Source organism: Nilaparvata lugens, chromosome 1 (assembly GCF_014356525.2).
Source record: "Nilaparvata lugens isolate BPH chromosome 1, ASM1435652v1, whole genome shotgun sequence".
In the NCBI taxonomy this organism is placed as follows: Eukaryota; Metazoa; Arthropoda; class Insecta; order Hemiptera; family Delphacidae; genus Nilaparvata; species Nilaparvata lugens.
Genome location: NC_052504.1, coordinates 25,381,669 through 25,403,212, shown reverse-complemented (window position 1 = coordinate 25,403,212; position 21,544 = coordinate 25,381,669). Strand labels below are relative to the sequence as shown.

General features: G+C 36.2%; 1 protein-coding gene across 3 annotated transcripts in view; it reads left to right on the top strand.

Annotated features, from left to right (window-relative positions):
* Positions 1-21,544, top strand: part of LOC111047500 (solute carrier organic anion transporter family member 74D) — a 59,940-nt gene that overhangs the window by 10,398 nt on the left and 27,998 nt on the right. The window contains exon 2 of one of the 3 annotated variants that reach the window (XM_039423489.1): positions 3,237-3,296. The exons of the other annotated variants lie outside the window; for them this stretch is intronic. The gene's annotated coding sequence lies outside the window, so the exon portion shown is untranslated. The remainder of the gene's footprint in view (positions 1-3,236; positions 3,297-21,544) is intronic. 3 annotated transcript variants of the gene reach the window in all.

Below are 21,544 nucleotides of genomic sequence, written 5' to 3'. Positions count from 1 at the left end.
CTAAATGGTGACAATCGAAAGATATTGTTGATCAAAAACTAAAATTCATCAAAATTGATTTTTTTCTTCAAATTTCACTCATTTTTGAAAAATCATAACTCAGTACTCATTGGAGATAGAGAGTTCCGAATGATCTCATTTTATTCAGAATTTCATAATCTAGAATAAATGCGAGAGCAAATTTTTATGTCCGATTACGAGATTTGGCAGAAATAGCTGAAAACTGGAAAATGAGCCGAAAATACGAGGTTTTTGGGCCATCCTGTATCTAGCACAAGGAAATATTGCATGAAGAAATTGGTTCTGGACTTCTCTTATGTACCCAAATAATATATTAAAAAATCAGAACTACTTTATAAATTGCAAGCACATCCATTTTTTTATGTCTATATTGACTGGACTATAGAAGCAATTACATTTTCACCCTGGATCTATGAGTAATTCGTTCAATTCCTCATTTATCATGAATTTGTTCAATAAATGTACTTCATTTGAACAATATAAATATTTCAATATCATTCTCCAACTATCACATTGAAACGTTGGCTTTTCAATCAATGAACTCAACCTTCAAAGTTCAACATATTCCTGACTAGTATTGATAGCTCATTCAAAAACTTTTAAGTGCTTTTTTCCAGGAACATTCCTTCAAAACACTGTTTGAATGTGCAGGTGCTCATTATTACACCCGCATTCGGATAGGACATTAAATAGGAGCAAGATAGTTTTAAAAGTATGAGAGAGATGGAGAATCCAAAGAAAAGTGTGTGTGAGATAGATAGAGCTAATAAAGATGGTTGTGTAAGGAAGATAGGAGAAGTAGAAAAGAGTGACGTTGTCGTCATGTAAGTGATAGTTTGTGCTTCAGCCTGGACTAGTAAAGACTAATATTGGGCAACTACTTTGGGGACATTGCTCCCTTACTATACTCCTCACTCCTTACTCAGCCTTATCGTCGAACGACGAACCGATAACCGAAACAAGGGCGTGATGAGGAGGGGGGCAAGAGGCACAGGGGGGCTCATGAATATGGAAGCTTTCAAAATTTCACCTTTTCGTGGCTGGCAACTATTCGAAGGTCATTCAATGTCTACGCGAGAAAATCTCTTGCTTCGGTAAGTTAAAACATAATGTCAGACATTTGAAATCGAAGAAAGAGATTAGAATCTCGCTAATTCACACATAGTTCTGAAAAACATATGGAGAATTTTGACGCATTTTTTGAAATTGAGTTATTGAATTGAATTTCAATTTATAACTACTTACAAACGCAAAAACAGTTTTTAAAATAGTTTCTATTAGAGAGAGATGTTGGAAACTGATAAATGCGTTTATCCCCCCACACACACATCGGTTTTGGACGATCGATTTTTTGCCGTCCTTACGAATTCTACCAGATCAAACGAAACTTGACAAACATAACTTGTTTGCAATCATCTGTTTTATCTAAAAGAATTTATAAGGACGACAGAAAATCGTCCGTCCAAAAATCGATGTGTGTAAAGTAGCCATACAGCTGCATTAGGGAGCAGTGTTATACTGCAAGAAATTTTGTAACCAGATTTTCATGATATTGTTACAACTCGTTCAGAAATTATCAGTATCCCCTTGAATTGTAGGAATGAATGTCGGCGTTTGAGGACTCTATAACAACACTTATCCTTGATTCCTATATTACTGATTTTAATTATTTTAGTAACAAGGGTATTTCTTCTCAATCATGAACACCGAGGGTGTTACTGAAGCATGTTTATCATAAGAGAAATGAGCACTGGGTCTGAATACATGAGTTTTGTAATTCTCAGAAGTTTCTATAAACTTCTGTTTAGTGATAATAATTGTAAATAAAGCCTTTATTTTTCGAGAACCTACAAAATTATCAATGCTTGAAATAATATAATATTAAATTAATACGATTCACAATTTGAAAAAAATGCGATAATCAAATTTTTCAACAGTCTTTTCTTATTACATGCTTTTGAAATTGAACCCGTCACCTAGCATAGAACTTCCCCAGAAGTTCTGTCCAGTGCTAGCAAATTCTGTCAATAAATATTTTTTATTTTTTCGAAGATCGATTGAATTCTCTTATTTTCAAAGTATGAGTACTTTTAGGACTCCCAGTCTATCAATCCAAATAATCAGTGGCGGATCACTTGCTTAGGTAGATGGGATAATTCGGCAAAGGAACACACAGTCTTCCTGTGTAGATTGATTTTCTCAGCTCGTATTGGGTGACTGGAAGAGTGTGACACTAATTAGGCTAATATAGAGAGCGGGTTAGATTTTCTAGTGCGAGTGGGTTGTGTAACCATTTCTCTATGAATTCTAGGTCAGCCGATACGCTTGCTAGCTGCTTTGCTGAGAGCTAGAGTGGTCTAGAGTCCAGAGGCTGCTGTCAGCTGATAGCTGAGCACTGAGTTGCACGAGTCCTTTCTGTTTCTATCACTTTCTGCGCGACCAGATTTCCTTTCCGTTCCATTGTTACTGGTGGGAGTGGGAGTGAAAGGGTGAATGAGAGTGTTGCTGTAGGTCATGCACATCAGCCATGCTGGCTGGGAGAAATCAGGATACGTCAACGTCTCTTTCTCTCTTCCTACTTGCCTGCTGGTTAACCAATCTCTTAATACGCCCAGCAATCAGACGCAAACGCTCCTCCTCGCCATCTCTCAATTTACAAAGACAGTCTAGATCCTCAACAAATTACTGCTGCTCTACACTGCCCCAATGACATCCAATTGTGATTTTGTTCTCGTATAAAATAATATGGGGCTCATCAAGGTGAATTTTTGGTCTACTATGTCCTTCTCTAAGCTCTCAGTCAATTCTATTCTCTAAAGAATCACGTATATCTCATGATATTTAAATGATCTTGAAGAAATTACATTTTTCAGTTACCATTACCAATAAAATATTTGCTCAAAAGATATAAAACCCAATTCAATCGTATTCAATTATTTTTCTTGCACCTCCGTTAAAAATATACCTCTATTCAATGTTATGTTAATAAATGGACAACATCAAGTGAAATTTTCATGTAAGCCTACTTTAGGACTTTTCATGATTGATCCTCTCTGCTAACTCCACTTCATTTCACAATAATAATTGTTATTTCTCTTTAGGCACGAGCTATGCATGATGGCTCGTAATGACAGTGTTCATAGATGTATGCTGCTAATTGAATTTCATTCGCTTTTCTAATCTACACAATTGAATAAAATTATTTTTTTTTCCAGGTAAAGAAAGTTACATGCCTCTGCCGATCAGAATGATACTTCTTACGTAATTGATAGATGGTAAGAGAAAAATAGCTTCATTTCATATCATCTCGCATATCATCCCGGTCGTGTGTTAATGGGAAGGATATTTTATATCCTTCTTAGAGAATCGACAATTATTTGTTGAAACACCGCCGATTTATGAAGTTACATCACATTATTATATTATCGTTATTTTAATTGCATTCAATCTTCATTCTCATTGATTAATCATTTATACTTTGTAAAATTCTTTGAATTTCTCTGACACACTGAGCTCTGAATTAGAGAAGGGTTTTTCTGAGTTCAGAGAACTGTGAACTGCTGGAATGACGCGGTTACCAGTGTATAAAGCCTATGTTATTTTGTGGCGCTATCAAGACCAGTCTGGAGAGCTGTGTTATAAGTTCCAAAAATACCCTGTCTCTATTTCGAGTCTTGAGGCTTGAGAGATGCATCCACGAGACGAGGAGATGAACCAGAGACAAGCCGACTTAGACAAAGATAAAGGGTTGGAGAGGGTGAGTAGGCCCAGACAGAGAGGGACGACTCTACAGCAATGAGAGAGATAAGATGATCGCAGTTGGAATGAAACAAAACGCAGAAGAACCTCGACGAGAAAAGAGACGATAACAACAACAACAACAGAGAGCGAAGAAGAAGTTAGGTATGTAGAGAGGAAAAGAAGATAAAAAGACTGCTTTTGATGGGAAGGCAACAGCAGTAACAATAATTCTCTCAAGTCCTCTCAGTGGCTCAGTGCAGTGCAGTGCAGTGGGTTCTGACTATCTGTCTTCTCTTGTGCTCTGCTCTGGTCCTGCGTAAACGTTCCTAATAGTATGCGAGTGTTATACAACTTGACTCTACGTTCTAAATGGACTCTAAGCTATAATCCCCAATAGTTCACAAGCAAATAGATGATCAAAACTTTGAACGCATTCAACTATATTATTCGAAAGTACAAAATGATGAATGAATAACCATCACTTGAAAGAAAATTACAATATTACTAAATCCAATTTTTCCACGGATTTGAGAAACATTTATCAGCGCACTTTCACTATCATCATCCTACCCTTATTATAAATATTAATTGATTGGATCACTGTTCAATAACCGTGAATTCCCCCGAATTCACGTAGTAAAGACTAATCCTGTAGCTATAAATATTTTATATTTTGATAAAGTAATTTCCAGAGCTCCTTAAAACATATTTGAAAGATTATCACATTCAAATTATCAGTTAATAGTTATGAAATGTTTGATATGGAAATTGGAAAATCATCTGAGTATTGGAGAAGGCCATTGAAGTACAGAGAATGGAATATTTTACTATCTCAACCCCCAATTTGTAGGAACATGATGGAAGCCCACCTATTCTCACCACAACATGTTACTTTGTACATGTGACACAAACCTGAAGCTTGGAAGGCACTCATTCTATTCCTACAAGGTAACATTATGGTAATAAACACGTACTTAATGGTTTCCGCTCACTCTTTTCCATTGAAAATAAATGGATTCTAGTGTGGGAATGTTTTCAAGAATGAAAAGTGATTAGATGTTGGAAACATGTCGAAACATTTGATTCATTGGACAAAGGATTGAAATAAGTCAGTAAACTGAAAGGAACTGGGGGTTTTTGAGTAGTATCCTGCAGATTGTTGTTTTAGAGAGGACCTGTATTCAGTAACATTGCTTTGTACTGAACTATAACTATATGGAAAGGATTCGATAAGCTCACGAAAATTTCAATATTCTAGACTATACTAACTTTCATTTCAAAGTTGAACTACTTGGCACAATTATTAATAATAAAAAATCACTAGATTTACAGAATTCAGATTATTGCTTCAATCACTTGATCAATTTCAACATGAACACGGGATTTAAATCAATCAGTGGCTACTGTTTACGGATTTCTGTTTCAATGGCTAAATCGTAACCAATAAAAGTCTGATTGTAACTTATTCATCAATAGAATCCTCAAGCATATACATTGTTGAGAATAGACTCCTGAACCTTTCATAATGGTAGGTTATTCAAGGCATGCTGAATCCAAACTTTCTAAAATCACTGTTTGTATAACTCACTACACAAATCACTAGAATAAAAGGCCATTCTGAAAAATCGTAATAATATATTCTATCTGATACTTCTATATTATTTCATGTGTTTCAATAATATCTGATGCATAAAACTTCAAACATGTAGAAAGCTTCTGCTCGATTTTGCATCCATTGAAGCAAATACGTTTATACATTTTTCCTTTTTTCATTGATGCTCTCACTCAAATCAATCTTTCACTTTGTGAACTTCATTTCACAATACTGTAATTAATTAAAAGTGGAAATACCTTTGTTCAAGTGGATTCATCAATCCAATTTCGGGACAATCATGGAACTATCCTCAGGAATATGATCTAAAAAAATAATGTGATTGAATTGCTTGTTTACAATCGTATTCACCTTATCACATCTATAGCGTTCAACGAAAAATTGACGTGAATTCCTTCCTAACCTGGAAAAATCCATGAAACTTGAAACAGTACAGTATCATAGCTCTTATGTTGCCGCAGACAGATCGCATTACTTATGTATGGACCGTCTACCTCTCTCATTTAGTAGGAGCGCTCTCTCACTCTCTCAGTCTCACACTCAATTCCTTCCTTCCTTGTCACTGCATTCCTGTCCCGCTGCAGACAGGGAGAGGAAAGGAAGCAGCAGGTTATACGATGCTAGTTATTGCTTTTTTACTATCGACGACGACGACAACCACGAGTGAAGAGCGAGACGGACGCAGTGATGGAGCGAGACGGACCGAGTGATGGACCGCTGTCTAGGCAGGCAGCTGAAGAATGCACCGCACTGCAGTCAGCAGTCTGCACTCTGCACATGTAACCGCATGCGTCCCGGTTTCTCACGCCACCACTTTTCCTTATTGCAGCAGCTAGTTCTCCTAGTCCGGTGAAATGCATTGTTGCCAAGTGAGCCGCTAACGATCTGCTATTTTCTCTCACTCTTATAGGATTTAGAATGGTTTTTGATTCATTTTCTTCTGATGAACTCTTTCAATTTTTTGTTGGAACTATTTTATATTAGTAGTATAGTAAGAGTTCTGGAGTGATCCGTGGTCTAGTGGATAGAGTGCTTGCGTAGCAGCATAGAGATTCCGGGTTCAAACCCTCTCACAACCAAAAGATTTTTAACCAGATCACTCCCGCGGTATCGGATGGGCACGTTAAACCGTCGGTCCTGACTGAATTATGAAAGTCGTGAGGCTCATTGACGACTTAAATTATATTTTCAGGCGGTGGGATCTTCCCGCAAGGGACTCCCCACCAACAAAAACCATACGAATTTACTTTTTACTTAGTAAGAATTCTCATTTAGTTGATTTTGTAATCCTTTTTCATCACTCTACACAAAATATCTAAAGGTGCGAACAAAACGAGATAGTCGCTATGGAGATGAATGACACTAATGCGATGATAAAAACATTTGGAGTCATTGATATAAATGAAAAATAAGCTTAGATGTAGAACACTAGCGACTTGGATCACTTGAACCGATCGTTCTGATCGTACCCTTAAGGGTCCATAACAAGTAAAGGAATATTATGAAAATTAGTATACAAGCATCAATAAAATTCTTCTTCTCTTAGAATATATTTCAATTATCTTGTTCTAAAACTTTGGTACGTAGTGCTCTATATTGTGAATACTCACAATTTTCACTAAAGACTGTAGTCTGTATTCTGTATTATATTATTTAGGCTGTATTTCCACCTAGTCCGTTGACTTGTAGTTGTATTCCATCTCATAGTTAGCTTAAAGCATGACATTTGTAATTCAAGGATTATTTCAGCCTATAACTTAATTGAACATAATTATCTAAAGACTAATAGATCGAGTTCAATGTTTTTAGACGTGAACTAGGCGCATATTGACAGGTTGTTGGCACTCATGGAACTATAGCTAGACCAGTGAGAGTGATGATCCAACATTCTTATGAGATACTACTCTGAGCAGGCAACATGTTCATCACTAAAGATCCATTCAATGAGTTTTTTAATTGATGAATTTATCATTAAATAACCAAACAATTCAATGACTTATGGAAGATTTGATACAACCTAGTGAATTATAATAGTTGGAAAGTTGTAGTTTCAAGAATTGAACTAGCCACGAACCACGGTGATATCATGGAAGCCAGGCCGACAATCCAACTGATTGAGTTCTACCTCCAGTTCTCAAAACTTTTTTCCAAATTACGTGGCTTCTTCATTGGTGTTGCCATCCTGGTAAGTAGTTTGAGTTCATGGAAACCATCATGACTTCATGGGAACCGTGAATGTAACTAATGCCAAGATGCACATCCATTTGCTGACCCAGTCGCAAAAGCTGTTGTTGACTGTCACACGCGCTGCAGCTAACAAGGCACGTGGTAGGCACTCAGTGGAACTATGGCCAGGGCAAGCTAGGCCAGTAAGAGTGAAGATCCAACATCCAAGCACGAGTAGGCGAGTCAAACATAAAGCATTACCGAACTTGACAGCCTTGACTGTACTGTCATGGCTTCCCTCACCTGGCTTACGCGAACAACCGCTCCCAATTGCTTACCACACTCATATATGGAGACTCACACACACACTCACACAGACGCATCTCACAACTCCGTCTTCGTTTTCCACTTACTATAGCCAGAAGGCACGCCCCGTCCCCGTCCCCGTCTCATTGTCGATTCCAATAAATTAATCGTGACCTCTACAAATTGGCCGTAATTTGTACACGCGACCCCGCGCGCATCCACCTCCTCTCTCACTCTTTCTTATTTTCTCTTCAAAGGAAGAAAGATCAGAAATCGAGAATCTTTCTTGTATTGACCTCACTATTATCGTTGATGTTCAGATAAGTTGTCTTTTAAAAGTGTTCACCTTTTCAATCCTAATGGAAGTAAGTGTTGAATGAAGTGTTCTCGATGCGTAGTAAATGGACACTGAGCAGCAATCACAGCCTTTATTGATTGATTTATTGATTCATACAATAAGTACATCAATGATAGGGAAAGAAGAAATGAGGTAACCTATGTGCTATTCCTCTCCCGAATTTAGATAAGGTTACACATAGTCCGAATTAGGTTAAGTCTTGTTGTTGTTCACTTGACAAAATTTTAAACCTAAAATTGGAATTGATGTATGTACAATATTGAATTGATTGTGAATGAAATAGAGTGTTATTGCTAACTTGGAAAATACGAAGATCTTATTTCTACAATTAAATTTATTTAAAAGACGTTGATTAGATACTGCAGGTATGATCATAAACGCTCGAACTGCTATTGTTAGATTCACTTAATACTGTTACAATTCCTTACGAATTATATCGACGACTACTATTCAAATACTTCTGACGGTTTAAAGTGAATATCAATATATATACCTGGTTCCATTGAGAAGTATAACCTCTCTACTTCTCCTTTTAGAATGTATGCCCGTTACGAACGCTGGTGATTTGCTCTGATATCGTAGTATGTGCCCCGAGTGTTTGAGCTTTCTAAATTCGATGAGACTGAGCAATTATGCGTGGTATTTGTCACTTTATCGGTCCATGATATCCCCAAGAACCCTTAATTCTTTGTTAATTCTTTGGAGTCCATGATTCAACACCACACAAGAACACCGAATACACAGAGAACTTTGGAAGCCGTAGCTTAGTATGTAAGGTGAGCTAATGGCTCCGGAACTCTCAGTCACTCACCCCATTGTCAAAAAAGTATTTTTGTCAATCCTACTGCGGATTTCCTGATAATTATCCAATGACTCAATTGCGACTCAATCAAGTAACTATTGGTTTATCAAAACAGCTCCCAGGTATATGGGAACAGTTTCCAGGTTCAAAAAAGGAATTTCAGGTCCATTCACCAAAGGAATTGATTAGAGAAGACGTTTCTTATGATCTTGACTTAGGCTTCTTCTAATGGTCGGTAAAATGTTTCAAATACATGTATACATAGGAGAAATGGAGGATTCGGTTGAATTAATTACAGTAATAAGTTGCCTACTTGGCAGATTTAAAGCTCTATATACATCATCTAACAAGAATCCTACACAATATATCCTCACATTGTAATCTTACTATAAGGCATTTGCCTTATTCAATAAACCCAAGGCAAACCGAATGCAGTAGAATATATTCAAACTCTTGAACTCATCATACATTCACTTTGAACACAATCAACCCAACTCCTTTGAACATAATTAGAAAGAATCTTGGACAGGGAAAAAAACTTTTGGGTGGGGAAACAAGATTCAGAAACAATAACAGAAGAAATTTTCATTAATAATTATTGATATTTCAATATTACATTGTCGATTCTCTCTACAAATATAGGCTAATAGTTCTCTACAACCTGCTACCTCTTTTTGTCTCCCCCGTCTCATCTAGCATCTTCTACTGCATAAAAGTATGTTTCATCCTTCAAAACTTGATCTGGATCAAATGATAATGATGTTATACATGCGAACTCGCATATTCTCCTCACTTTTTTCTATGCCTACAACTGAACACAGCCCACACATAGATAATAGAGTGCTCTCTTTTTAGCCTTTCACTATTCAAATACACATACGCACCGGAAGAAAGGAAAACAAAGATCATGGCGTTGCAAGGTCAACCAGTTTACTAGGGACTATTTTGTCCTCGTGTTTTGTTATTCAAGTAGTTTGAGCTGTTCGCTGAGAGCTCATCCTTGTCTACTTTGTTATCTTCAAAAGTATTTCTGTTGTTGAGCTGGAAAAATCATACGAAGTTACCTATTCTTCGTGATCTAGGTGCGTCCCCAACTCGAACCTCAATTCAGCCCAGACCGAAGTGAAATTTTAGTTTGTGAATCCTATACAAAAAAGGCATTCACAAGTTTTTTTCTAAAAAGAGATTTTGAAAGGAAATGATTAATAATTGTGAGGGAGATTGATACCGATCTAATAAAGGTGTTTGAAATTTTGAATCCTTAATGTGATTCAATCCAAATTTGAAACGATATTGGCAAAATTATATACTTGTTACACGAATGATGATATAATAATCTTCAAATCCAGTTGTTATGAGCTTATAAATATGGAGATGGAGAACCAACTCACAGAATGATAAGAACTACATGAGAAAAATCGGAAAAGAACATCACTTCACTTCAAATTTGAATGAAAATATTATTTACCATTCTAATAAACAAAATGTTAAGTATTGAACTATAAGCTCATTTCTGTCACAACAGTCTTATATCAATATCTACTAAAACCACAAGCCTCAATGAGGAAATCCTCTCAATAACACAGCTTTTATCGCCTTCCGATTTTTGGAACAGCAGAGATGACTTATACAAAGACAATCCTTGTTTGCCTAGACATATTGTTCGTAACAAGAATATTACAAAATGTTTGTTTACAGCTTCAATCATTAACTGAATGATTTCCAATCACTTGAAATGAGTGTAAGTGGTGGTTACTTATGAAATATATTGGAACATTTGACTAGAAGTTTATAATCCTTTTACAGTAATGGATAGATTATAACGATTGATTGATTGATTGATTGAGTACTTTATTTATGTAGATTACAATATATACTGGCTTATACACTTATATACAATAGCTTACAATACAGCAAAATTATAGATGAATTTACATAATATAGACTAAGAAAATAATTATTGAACTGTATATGATATGAAAAAGCAGTTTGTAATATAATAACTATAGATAATAATCATATTGTTATGCATCTACATAAATTGGCGGAGCTTTGGACATATCAATGTCCATTCTTCGGAAAGAATATTAAAAATATCCTCCCCACTAACTCTCTACCAAAACGTTAATTTCGTTATTTAAACTAAGGATTTATTTATTAATGGAAATATTGTAAAAGTTTTAATCAATATGAATATTAAAGAGAAAAAAAAACAGAAAATTGATAGAGTAAAATAATTATATAGGTAGATAAGATCAAATAATTGATTAATAAAATGAAGTAGGCTGAAAGTAGATCAGGGTTATCAACTTTCAGTAATATACAGCATTATGCAGTGGATAATTGAAATAACATGAGTTTATATAATATATATATATATATATATATATATATATACAATTCGTTCTATAACATGGTTTAAAGGTTTGTATTTGTGGGATGGGTGGGGGATGGATGTCATGTGATCGTTCTAGGGCCGGACAGTTTCAGTCATTTGTTCCAAAAGATGTTTTTTTAAAGTTAGGATGAAGCTCGCTCGGCTCTCGATGGACCTGATAGAAACAGGAAGTGCATTCCATGCACGACAGGCACTGACTAAGAAGGATTTTGTGAAAATAGTAGTTCGATGATTGGGTATCCTTAAAGTACTTTCTCCGGTTCTAGTATGTGAAGCATCTATCCTCCTACCTTCAGAGACAAATTTGAAATCATCTTTAAAATAGTTCGGATTACCGTATATCAAGATATCTCTAACAAGCTTGACTATTCGAAAAAGCCTCTGATCGGGAAGCTTTAATGTTGAACTAGCAATGTGGGCTGGGGTGATATGATCATGGCGTTGGAGAGAGTAGACGAAACGTAGACAATAATTTTGGCAACGCTGTAGTTTATCATTCAGAGTGACTTGCATATCGTTAAGAACAGAATTACAATACATTAAATGTGGGAAGATGAGAGATTGAACCAATAATAATTTAATGTTTCTAGGGAGGATATCGTGCATTTTCTTCAATGCATGCATGGCTGAGAATACCTTTTTACAAGTTTTGTTCACTTGTTCTGACCAGTCAAGAGTATTATTCATAATAATGCCTAAATTTTTAACTGAGCTACAGTAAGGAATGTCATTACCGTCTACACTAATTTTGTGAATCGATTCAAGGTCAATATTGTTTATAAGACGAGAATATCCAATTATAATGGGTTGTGTTTTGATGGGATTAAGCTTAAGGCCATTTTTCTTTGTCCATTCCACTATCGAATTGATATCCTGATTCATTATTCCAACTGTTTCATTAATTTTTGTTATGGGACAGCTTAAATAGATTTGAAGGTCGTCTGCATAAGTATGGAAACTGGAGAATTTGATAATGGAAGAAAGGTCATTAGCATACAAAGTGAAGAGGAGAGGGCCTAAAATTGAACCTTGTGGTACTCCATGCATAACGTTTTTCCAAGTTGACTTTTTGTCACCGACAGATACACATTGTTTCCTACCTAATAGATAGGATTTAAACCAAACTAACGAGTTGTGACTGAAACCAAGAATAGCCAACTTATTCAGAAGGACTGTATGATCAACAGTATCGAATGCTTTAGAAAAATCAAATAGGGTGAGGATGGTGCATTTTCTTTGGTCCATAGCTAACCTTATATCATCAGTGACACGAAGCAGAGCTGTCTCAGTTGAATGGAATTTTCTAAAGCCTGATTGAAAGTTATGAAGCTTACTATTGTTGTCTAGAAATTTTACAACTTGAGCATGAATGAGTCTTTCTAGCACTTTGGACAATGCAGGTAAAATACTGATTGGTCTAAAATCCTCAACTTTATTGGGTGATGGAACTTTATTTAGAGGGCGAACCAGAGCAATCTTCCAGTTTTCAGGGAAAATGCCTTCTTCAAGTGACTTGTTGAAAATGTATGTAATGGTTGGTAAAACAGCAAATAACATCTTCTTGATAAATTTAATAGGAATTTTGTCTACACCCGTAGCATTACTATGAATACGTTGAATTGCTCTGAAAGTGTCTTCTTCTGAGATTGGATGGAAATGAAATTGATCAGTGATTGGTAAATCTAAGTTTGTAACCTGCTCTTCAAGATCATCGATGTGATTAGCAATGACAACTTCGTCGCGTTGGTTAGAGTGTGAAACGAAATGGTCATTTATATTATTCAATGGTAAGTCAATTTGTGGATTCGATTTCTGTTTGCCAAGCCCGAATTCTTTTATTCCCTGCCAAAGTGATTTAGAGTCTTGTCTATTGTTTGTCATAAACGAATTCAAGTACCTAATCTTTGAGTTCCGTAATTCCTGTTTAACCCTATTTCTAAGGCTCCTATACTCTATCAAACTGTCCAAGTCAAATGTCTTTTTAATTTTCTATGTGCTTTGTCTCTACGTCCCATCATCTTAAGTATGTCTTCAGTCATCCACGGTACTCGTCGTTTTCTATTAATCCTCCTTGTCACATAAGGTGCATGTTTGTCATACAAAGTCAAAGTCCAATTCTCGAAAGTCTTGACCATGTCATCAACTGAGGGTAATGCTTCAATTTGATGCCATGGAGTCTGAGCCACATCAGTCAGGAAGGCGGCTTCATCAAAGTTTTTGAAGTCTCTATAAGTGATAATTTTCTGTTCTGGCTTGGGTATCTTATGGGAAAGTACACAGTAGATCAAATCATGTCTAGAAATAGCTGGGACTGAGATTTGGCCTGCTTGAACAACCTCATTGGGATCACTAACAATGAGAAGGTCAATGAGTGTGTCTGATTCATTAGTATGATGAGTTGGATCGAGAGGTAAAATAGTCATGTTTAGGCATTGGAAAATTGTAGTCAGTTGAAAGTAGTCAAAGTTACGATTTGTCATGTTCAAGTCGGTGTTCATATCCCCCATAACTAGTATACGGTTATAACAAGGCATAAGAGAAAGCAAGGCACTTTCGAAATCTGTGAAATGACCTATTTTTGGTGGGCGATAACAGATACCAACGAGTAATTTATCAGTACTAGATAAGGATAATTCAAGTAGCATAAACTCTGGTCTGGAACAATACTCTTGTTTAGATGTGATTAAAACTTTTGTTTTGATACCTTCTTTCACATAAATTGCTACACCCCCACAAGCTTTATTTAATCTATCATTCCGGAAAAGATTATATCCAGGCAATGCAACAAAATTTGATGAAATACTAGGCTTCAAAAATGATTCGGAAATTCCGATTATATTGAAGTCCTGAAAACGGAAGATTGCTCTGAGTTCATCAATGTGGCAACTGAGGGATTGTACGTTAAGGTGAGCAGCCTTGAAAAGTTTTTTGAAAGAGTGGAGCTTATTTGCTAGAAACATACCTGCGTCATTATTACTATTATTGAAATAATCATACCTACTTGAGGGCGAGCGAGCTGACGTGTCAGTGAGAGGCATCATGGAAGCAGCAGACCAATCGTGAACCGACCTCAGAACAACACATGACGGGGAAAATTAGGATGAAACTGATAAAACTTAACCTAAATGAAAAAGTCTCTTGATTCGAGTGCATTTAGCATGCCTTGACAGTTCGGCTCCCTTCACTATTTAAAGCACTAGTTCAAAACAAAATTCACTAAACACAATAAGATGTAGATGTGTGGAGTTCCGGTGATGAATAATCCTAATGGTGAATAAGACGAAGATTGAGGAAGAACTGGTAGTGGGAGATCTGGTCCAAGTGGTGATAGAGCGAGTAGGTATCCAGTAGTGGAAGAATCGGGTCCAAGTGGAGGTAAGCGAGAAGGAATCCAGTAGTGGAAGATCGAGTCCAAGTGGAGACAGAGAGAGATGGAATCCAGTGGTGGAAAATCGAGTCCAAGTGGAGATAGAGAGAGATGGAATCCAGTAGTGGAAGATCGTGTTCATGGTGGAGATAGAGCGAAATGGGATCCAGTAAAAACTGAAAAAGAGAAGAAAAAGCCAGCAGAAAAACGAAAAATCTTTGAAGAAAGTTATCAATTGAGAAAAGATACATAATACAACTGATAATGAATAATATCCCCATAAAATTGAAGAGAAATAGTATGATTCAATGTGGGAAAGAATCGAATATTATATGGATAAATATATGGATATTATAATATAATATATGGATACTAGTAGAAGGTAATCAGATAGAAAGAGAAAAGGTAGGAAGATAAATAGATATAGAAAGAGAAATAAACATTTGAACATGCTGGATAGCTAGTGAAAAAATCACAGGGAAAATAATGATAACAATGGGGAAGAAAAGAAGAGAAAGAAGGAATGTGCACAAATTGAGAAGAACTTATGAAACTGAACTATAGAATAAAAAATAGAACATCGTATTGTGATCTTGAATTAATCAAGGAGAGAAGAAGAAGAAGAAGAAGAAAAGAGAAAGAAAGAGAAGAAGAAGAAGAAGAAGAAGACGAAGAAGAAGAAGAAGAATAGAAAAGAATAATAATCATCATCGCAAACAACAATATTCAAGTAATCATTATAAATATGAGATCAAGAAGAGAAATTAGAAAGAAAAATAAGAAGTAGAGGAGACGATTGAGAAAGTGCTAGATTATTTTAGATGAGTTTTAAATAGGATTGAACGGTGAAGTGTGAAAAATATTATATAGTATTAGAAGTATAATTAACTATTGGGAGTTGCAATAGCAATAAAAGTAGTAAATTGAGAACTGTAATATTTTAGTGATGAATGTCTAAGATAACATTAAATGAAACACAGCCCCTATATAAGCATATGAACAGACTACCCACCCCTCCGTTCTATCAATAATTCTTCACACATTTGCTTCTATTGCTCGAGCTGTGGCAACAGTAGGAGATATCATTATGTACACCTAATATAGAAGAGATTACTATCTTTACCTATAGATTACATCCATATCTATAACGTATGTTAATCATCCAATTTATTTGAAATTCAGCATTTCGAAAATTATTAATTATGGAAATAATTTTGGTAAGAGATGTAATAATTATTAGTAAGAATAGAGATAATGATTCTCTAAGTACCCTCTGGAGTATAGTAGTTGATGCATTGAACGTAGTTTTGGGAATTAATATCAAGATAAATTATTAATCAGTATTAACAAATGTGGATCTCCTTAGTTTGAAATAATTGCCTCATACATAATCATAAAAAGCAGTGGAAAGATTGATTTATAGAACAGAAAGCCAGCTCATGAAAAATGCCAAGGTATATCTATTGTGAAATGTTTTAATACGAATTTCCTATTTTTGTAGTGAAGGGCACCTTAGTAATCGAATCCTGAAATGATTTAATTTACCTTTATTTTTTGAAGGTCGGTCATCCTCTCGACTGTGTGGACCCTCTTGGATCCTCCCTCGCCGATAGAGATCTTGATCCTCCCGTCCGATGACCAGACATTCCTATGCCCATGACGGTCGGCCGCAGCGTTGAGGATCTTGAGGCGCTCCGCAGTCAGATCCTCGCGAATGGTGACGCCGGAACCCTTCAGCTTCCTCTTAGCGTCGAAGATCATCTTCCTGGTCCGGTAGCTGCAGAGTCGAACTATGATGGGTCGGTCCTTGGGTTTAGCTTGCCCTTGTTGAGGTGGTTGACGCCTTCCAACGCGATGCGAGCGGTTGACATCCGCCAAAGTCACGGGCACGTTCAGCTTCTTGTTAAAGACATCGAGCGCCAGCAGGTCCGTGTCTTCTTTGTCACTCTCCGGGATCCCAAAAATACGTATAGAATGTCGGCGCCCATATTGCTCGAGGTCGTCGACCTTCAGGTGACAAGACACCTCCAGCTCACGAATTCTATCGTGCAGCTGTTTGTTCTCCTCCTTCAATGCCTGAAGTTCCTCGAAAATAGATTTCACAGCCATTGATACAGCACTGTGGACAGACTCTTCGATTTGCTGTCGAATAATGAGGAGGGTCTCTTCGGACAATGCTCCAGAAATAGCTGGCTTCGGAGCATTGACCTCATTCCTCGGTGTGCCTCTATTCGGTCGAACCATCGTGTACCGTTAGGTGGATTTACACTTTTATAGGCGAGAAGGTGAACTGAAGATTTAGGAATGTTTTTTCAAGATAAATAAAAAGAGTGTGAGTTAATCAAAAATATAATTTCACTATTGAATTAAGCTCGAGAAACTGAATAACTAGATGTATAATTTGAAGTGAATTGAACTGTATAACCCTACGAAATATCTGTTAGAAGACGGAGCCGAACTGACACACGTTTACTCACTCGACATAACCGAATGGAGAGGATGGATATTATTAGTGAGAAAATTTCAGAGCCCGTTAATAGCATCTAGGTCATTGCTCTTATGCGCTAAATTTAATTAAAGAGAACTAATAATTATATCTAGAATGTACCCAATTATTAGACTACACAGTACGATTCATTCATCAGTTATGGATTCATTTGAATTCCTAGAATATAAAAGTACAGAATAATAAGGCAAATAATAAACAGCTAATAACGAAAATCAATACTGGTTTATAGATTCAACTAAAAACATGACGTTTAGACTTATGGAACAAAAAATATGAAATTTTCTCTAGTCCAGTAAATATAGACATAAAAAAGGGGGTGTGCTTGCAATTTATATTGTAGTTCTGATTTTTTTATATATTATTTGGGTACATAAGAGAAGTTATGAGATAGAGTGCTCTAGCTGATCTCAGGTTGTAGAGCACAGAAATAAGCCTAGAGGGATTTTGAATTATACATCTAAATGGTAACAATCCGAAGATATTGTTGATCAAAAACTAAAATCTATCAAAATTTATTTTTTCTTCAAATTTCACTCATTTTTGAAAAATCATAGCTCAGTACTTATTGGAGATAGAGAGTTCCGAATGATCTCATTTTATGCAGAATTTCATAATCTAGAGAAAATGCAGGAGCAAATTTTTCTGTCCGATTACGAGATTTGGCAGAAATAGTTGAAAACTGGAAAATGAGCCGAAAATACGAGGTTTTTGGGCCACTCTGTATCCAGCACAAGGAAATTTTGCATGAAGAAATTGTTTCTGGACTTCTCTTATGTACCCTAATAAAAATAATATTAAAAAATCAAAATTAGAACTACAATATAAATTGCATGCACCAATGTATATAGTGACTGGACTGCTCGTATTATGTCAGAAAATAGAGTTTATTCAATTTGAACTATAGAGATTCACTTTTTGTATGACCTTTCAAAGATTATCATTTTCCAATAACTGTAATTATTCGATTATTTTTATTATCAATCCAGTAATAAAAACTGTTCAGTAAATATAGAGAACTCATAATTCATTCATTTCTATATAATAGTGATTTGGCTAAGTAATGTTCTATATCCTGTAAATTTGATGAATTAGGATATCCAACCACAAGAAGAAGATGTCCAAAGGCTTTTCACTAACTTGAAAATATTTGGAAGCTAAACTAGAAGATTAGGAGTCATTATCAGCCTATCCTTGAAATATAATTAGATATAGAGTAATAGGTACAATATTGTCAGTAATAACATTACTTTTTTATAATATCCACCTCTCGTATACAAGTCATTTCTTTGAGAATATTTGTAATACTGTTTTAATTTGGATAGGCAACCAGCAACACTATCATCAAGCCAATACTATGTTCTCCAGTACGTAAACGTATAAGTAGGCTATGCAGGATGCGAATGTGTGGACACTCCCATAAGAGTCTGAACTATTTTCAGCCATAGATGTAAAAATAAATGATAATGCTCGATAACAATAATTAATAGTAGCCTCTTTTACAGTTACAATATAGTAAACGAAGGGTGAAATTTTCGCAAATTTTCATGGTGTTGTCGAGTTTTGCTATTACGCTCCGTCTAGCATATTGTTAAATCGACCGTTAACTAGGTGACGTATTCAAATAATTCCATGCTGACGTGGGACTTATACCAAGGTAGCTAATTACTTGTTGAACATATACTAATTGAGCTCACAAACAAGATTGGAGTCATTGTACGCCAAGTATTATTACCAACTAAGCTAAGCCTAAACAACTTATTTGCTAACAAAGGACTGGTATTCATTGCTAGCATCGTTCATTCTGAAATTTAATTATTCCTGATCATAAATATACCGTAGGCATTCAATTTTTACAATAGATATTGACAACGAAATTCTTATTATTCCAAGGAGAAGGCTATAATTATATCCACCTCCAGGCATTAATACCTTTAGGTTATAATTTGATACTCATTTGTATCTATTTTCATTCACTAAAATATTCATACATCAACCGATAATATTATCAATTTATATTAGTGCCGATTTTAAAGGCAAGATTTGTATAATACGCATATACGAGGGGTAAAGTTGTTAGGATTTATTTTCAGTTGTATTCAATTCATTATTTCTTGGCCACTTGGGTGATTCATGTACTTGAAGGCTGATTTAACCCCCTTCCCTTTGATTTTCCCTTCCTTCAATCGATTTGTTTATGTAAAAAAAATGTTCAGACCAAAACTTAAGTGTTGAATAATAATTGAACATGGCATAGCCAAGCTGAGAAAACAATTATCAATTTCAAGTGAATCATTGAAATTGAAAGGGATATCGATGAATACAGAACAATCACAATAGTGCGAGGTACTGCTTCACACATTTTAGAAAAATCTTTCTCATACATTTGTTTGTTAGTGTTTTTGTTAAATATTTCGAAATAACTTTCTTATAGTTGTAGGTAATTGCAGATTGATTCCTTGAGAACATACAAGAGGATACAACTTTTTAGCTCATTAGTAAATCAGTTGAGCAGTTCACCGTGACTTTCCCACAGGGTGTTCTTAGAATAGACAGACACATCATGAGAGATTCCAAACCGGGATCTGCTAAAAGATTCATACAAGAACATTTTCTTATTGGTAATTATTGTCTCAGGTACATCCGCACCCGCATTCACCGTCTCGACAAAACATGCTCAGCATGATTCTGTACTTGAAAATTTCAACTCATCATTGGTTCGCCAGCCGAGACGTTGTTTCCTTTCCTTTCTATTGTTACAGTTTGCTGGCTGGCTGAGGAGCTTTGTGCTTAGTTCGTGCCGCGTTCGTTGACTTTGCCGCGAAGAAAGCGCACCGCATACCAAACTAAGCATCATCCCTTCTCTAGGCTTCGCTTTTCAATCAAACGAGAGTGAAAATCTCTACACAATCCGCCTTGTATGTTTTCCTAATGAGCACATCACTCGAAGCATCGCACAGACAAAATTTACATTCACAAAAGATGATTCCACTCAGCATTAACTGTGGTTACATGGTTGGTATCCAGCTCTAATGTATCGTGTAATGATTCATCTAAAGTTCACTTGAATTATCATTTCTAATGAGCGTGTCCTACCATCTCGAGGAGAGCAGAATGCAGTGAATAGTGAGGTAGAATAGAAGAGTCGTAGATCAACGCTGCTCTGCTAGACCCCTCATTCTTGGATACTAATGATTGCAATCTCTGGTCATGAACCAACCCTATTCATCTTACTAGAGACTATGAAGTAGTCGTTGACGTTCATCCAAATTTTATTATTTGGAGGAATTAGAATCTCAACTCAATCTATTCTACTGTCTTATTACTCAAATAACAACTATCCAATTAGGATTGAAATCGCGTCAATCAATTGAAATTGCTTCACTGCTATTGATCAACTATTCATCACGTTCTTCTATATTTAAATTCAAGACAGCTTGTCTAGGTGGTAGAGACGAAATCCATTCATCGAAATAGAACGTTAATTATTGAAATTGATAATACTTTTTTTGTAATTTTGATTTTACATGTAAACTAAGTGTTGTAAACCAAGCAGTGCTGGATAAGAAATTGAATCGACATGCAGTGTGAGTATGTGACTAGTAGCTAGGCTAGGCAGTAGAAAAAATTGATTTCCCAAGCAGCGGCAGTCGCGTTGCCGGCGTAAACGTTTAACCTAGTCCAGTAGTGAAATGTATTGTAATGAATTCATCGAGCGTTCATTGATGTCGAGCCATTAGCATAACGCTATCTAGGGGTCGGCGACCCCCGTTTTACGCAATAACTTTTGACCTAGCTTTTCGGGCCGACATGTCACTCGCTGCTCTGCTCTGCTCTGCTCTGCTCGGCTCGGCTCGCTTTCGACAGTCTTTTCGTCAACTGTTTTAATTCGCCGATTAAGCTCGAGTGATAACTGAGGAACAGTTGACGCCTGTGACGTCACGGGAACACGTGAGTCGGGACTTGAGACTTGGATGCTTCTTCCGCTTGATTGTCGCTGCCATTCAGAAGGTCTCCTGTCTACCTGTCTGCCCGAGGGTGAACGGCCCCAAGTCCCAGCTCTTCACTAACTCATTCAACTTGCTATTCATTGTGCGTGTGCTTGTAAAGTTCTCCCCTCACTCCCTCGTTCAACGTCAATTTTCTCCTTACATGCCACTGCACGTGCTCAGGTTAACGTGGCTTATGAAACCAACAATTCATTCGCAAACTACATTAAATATACCAAGCTCCATCAAAACAATTGGGGCTGAAGCCACTTTATTAT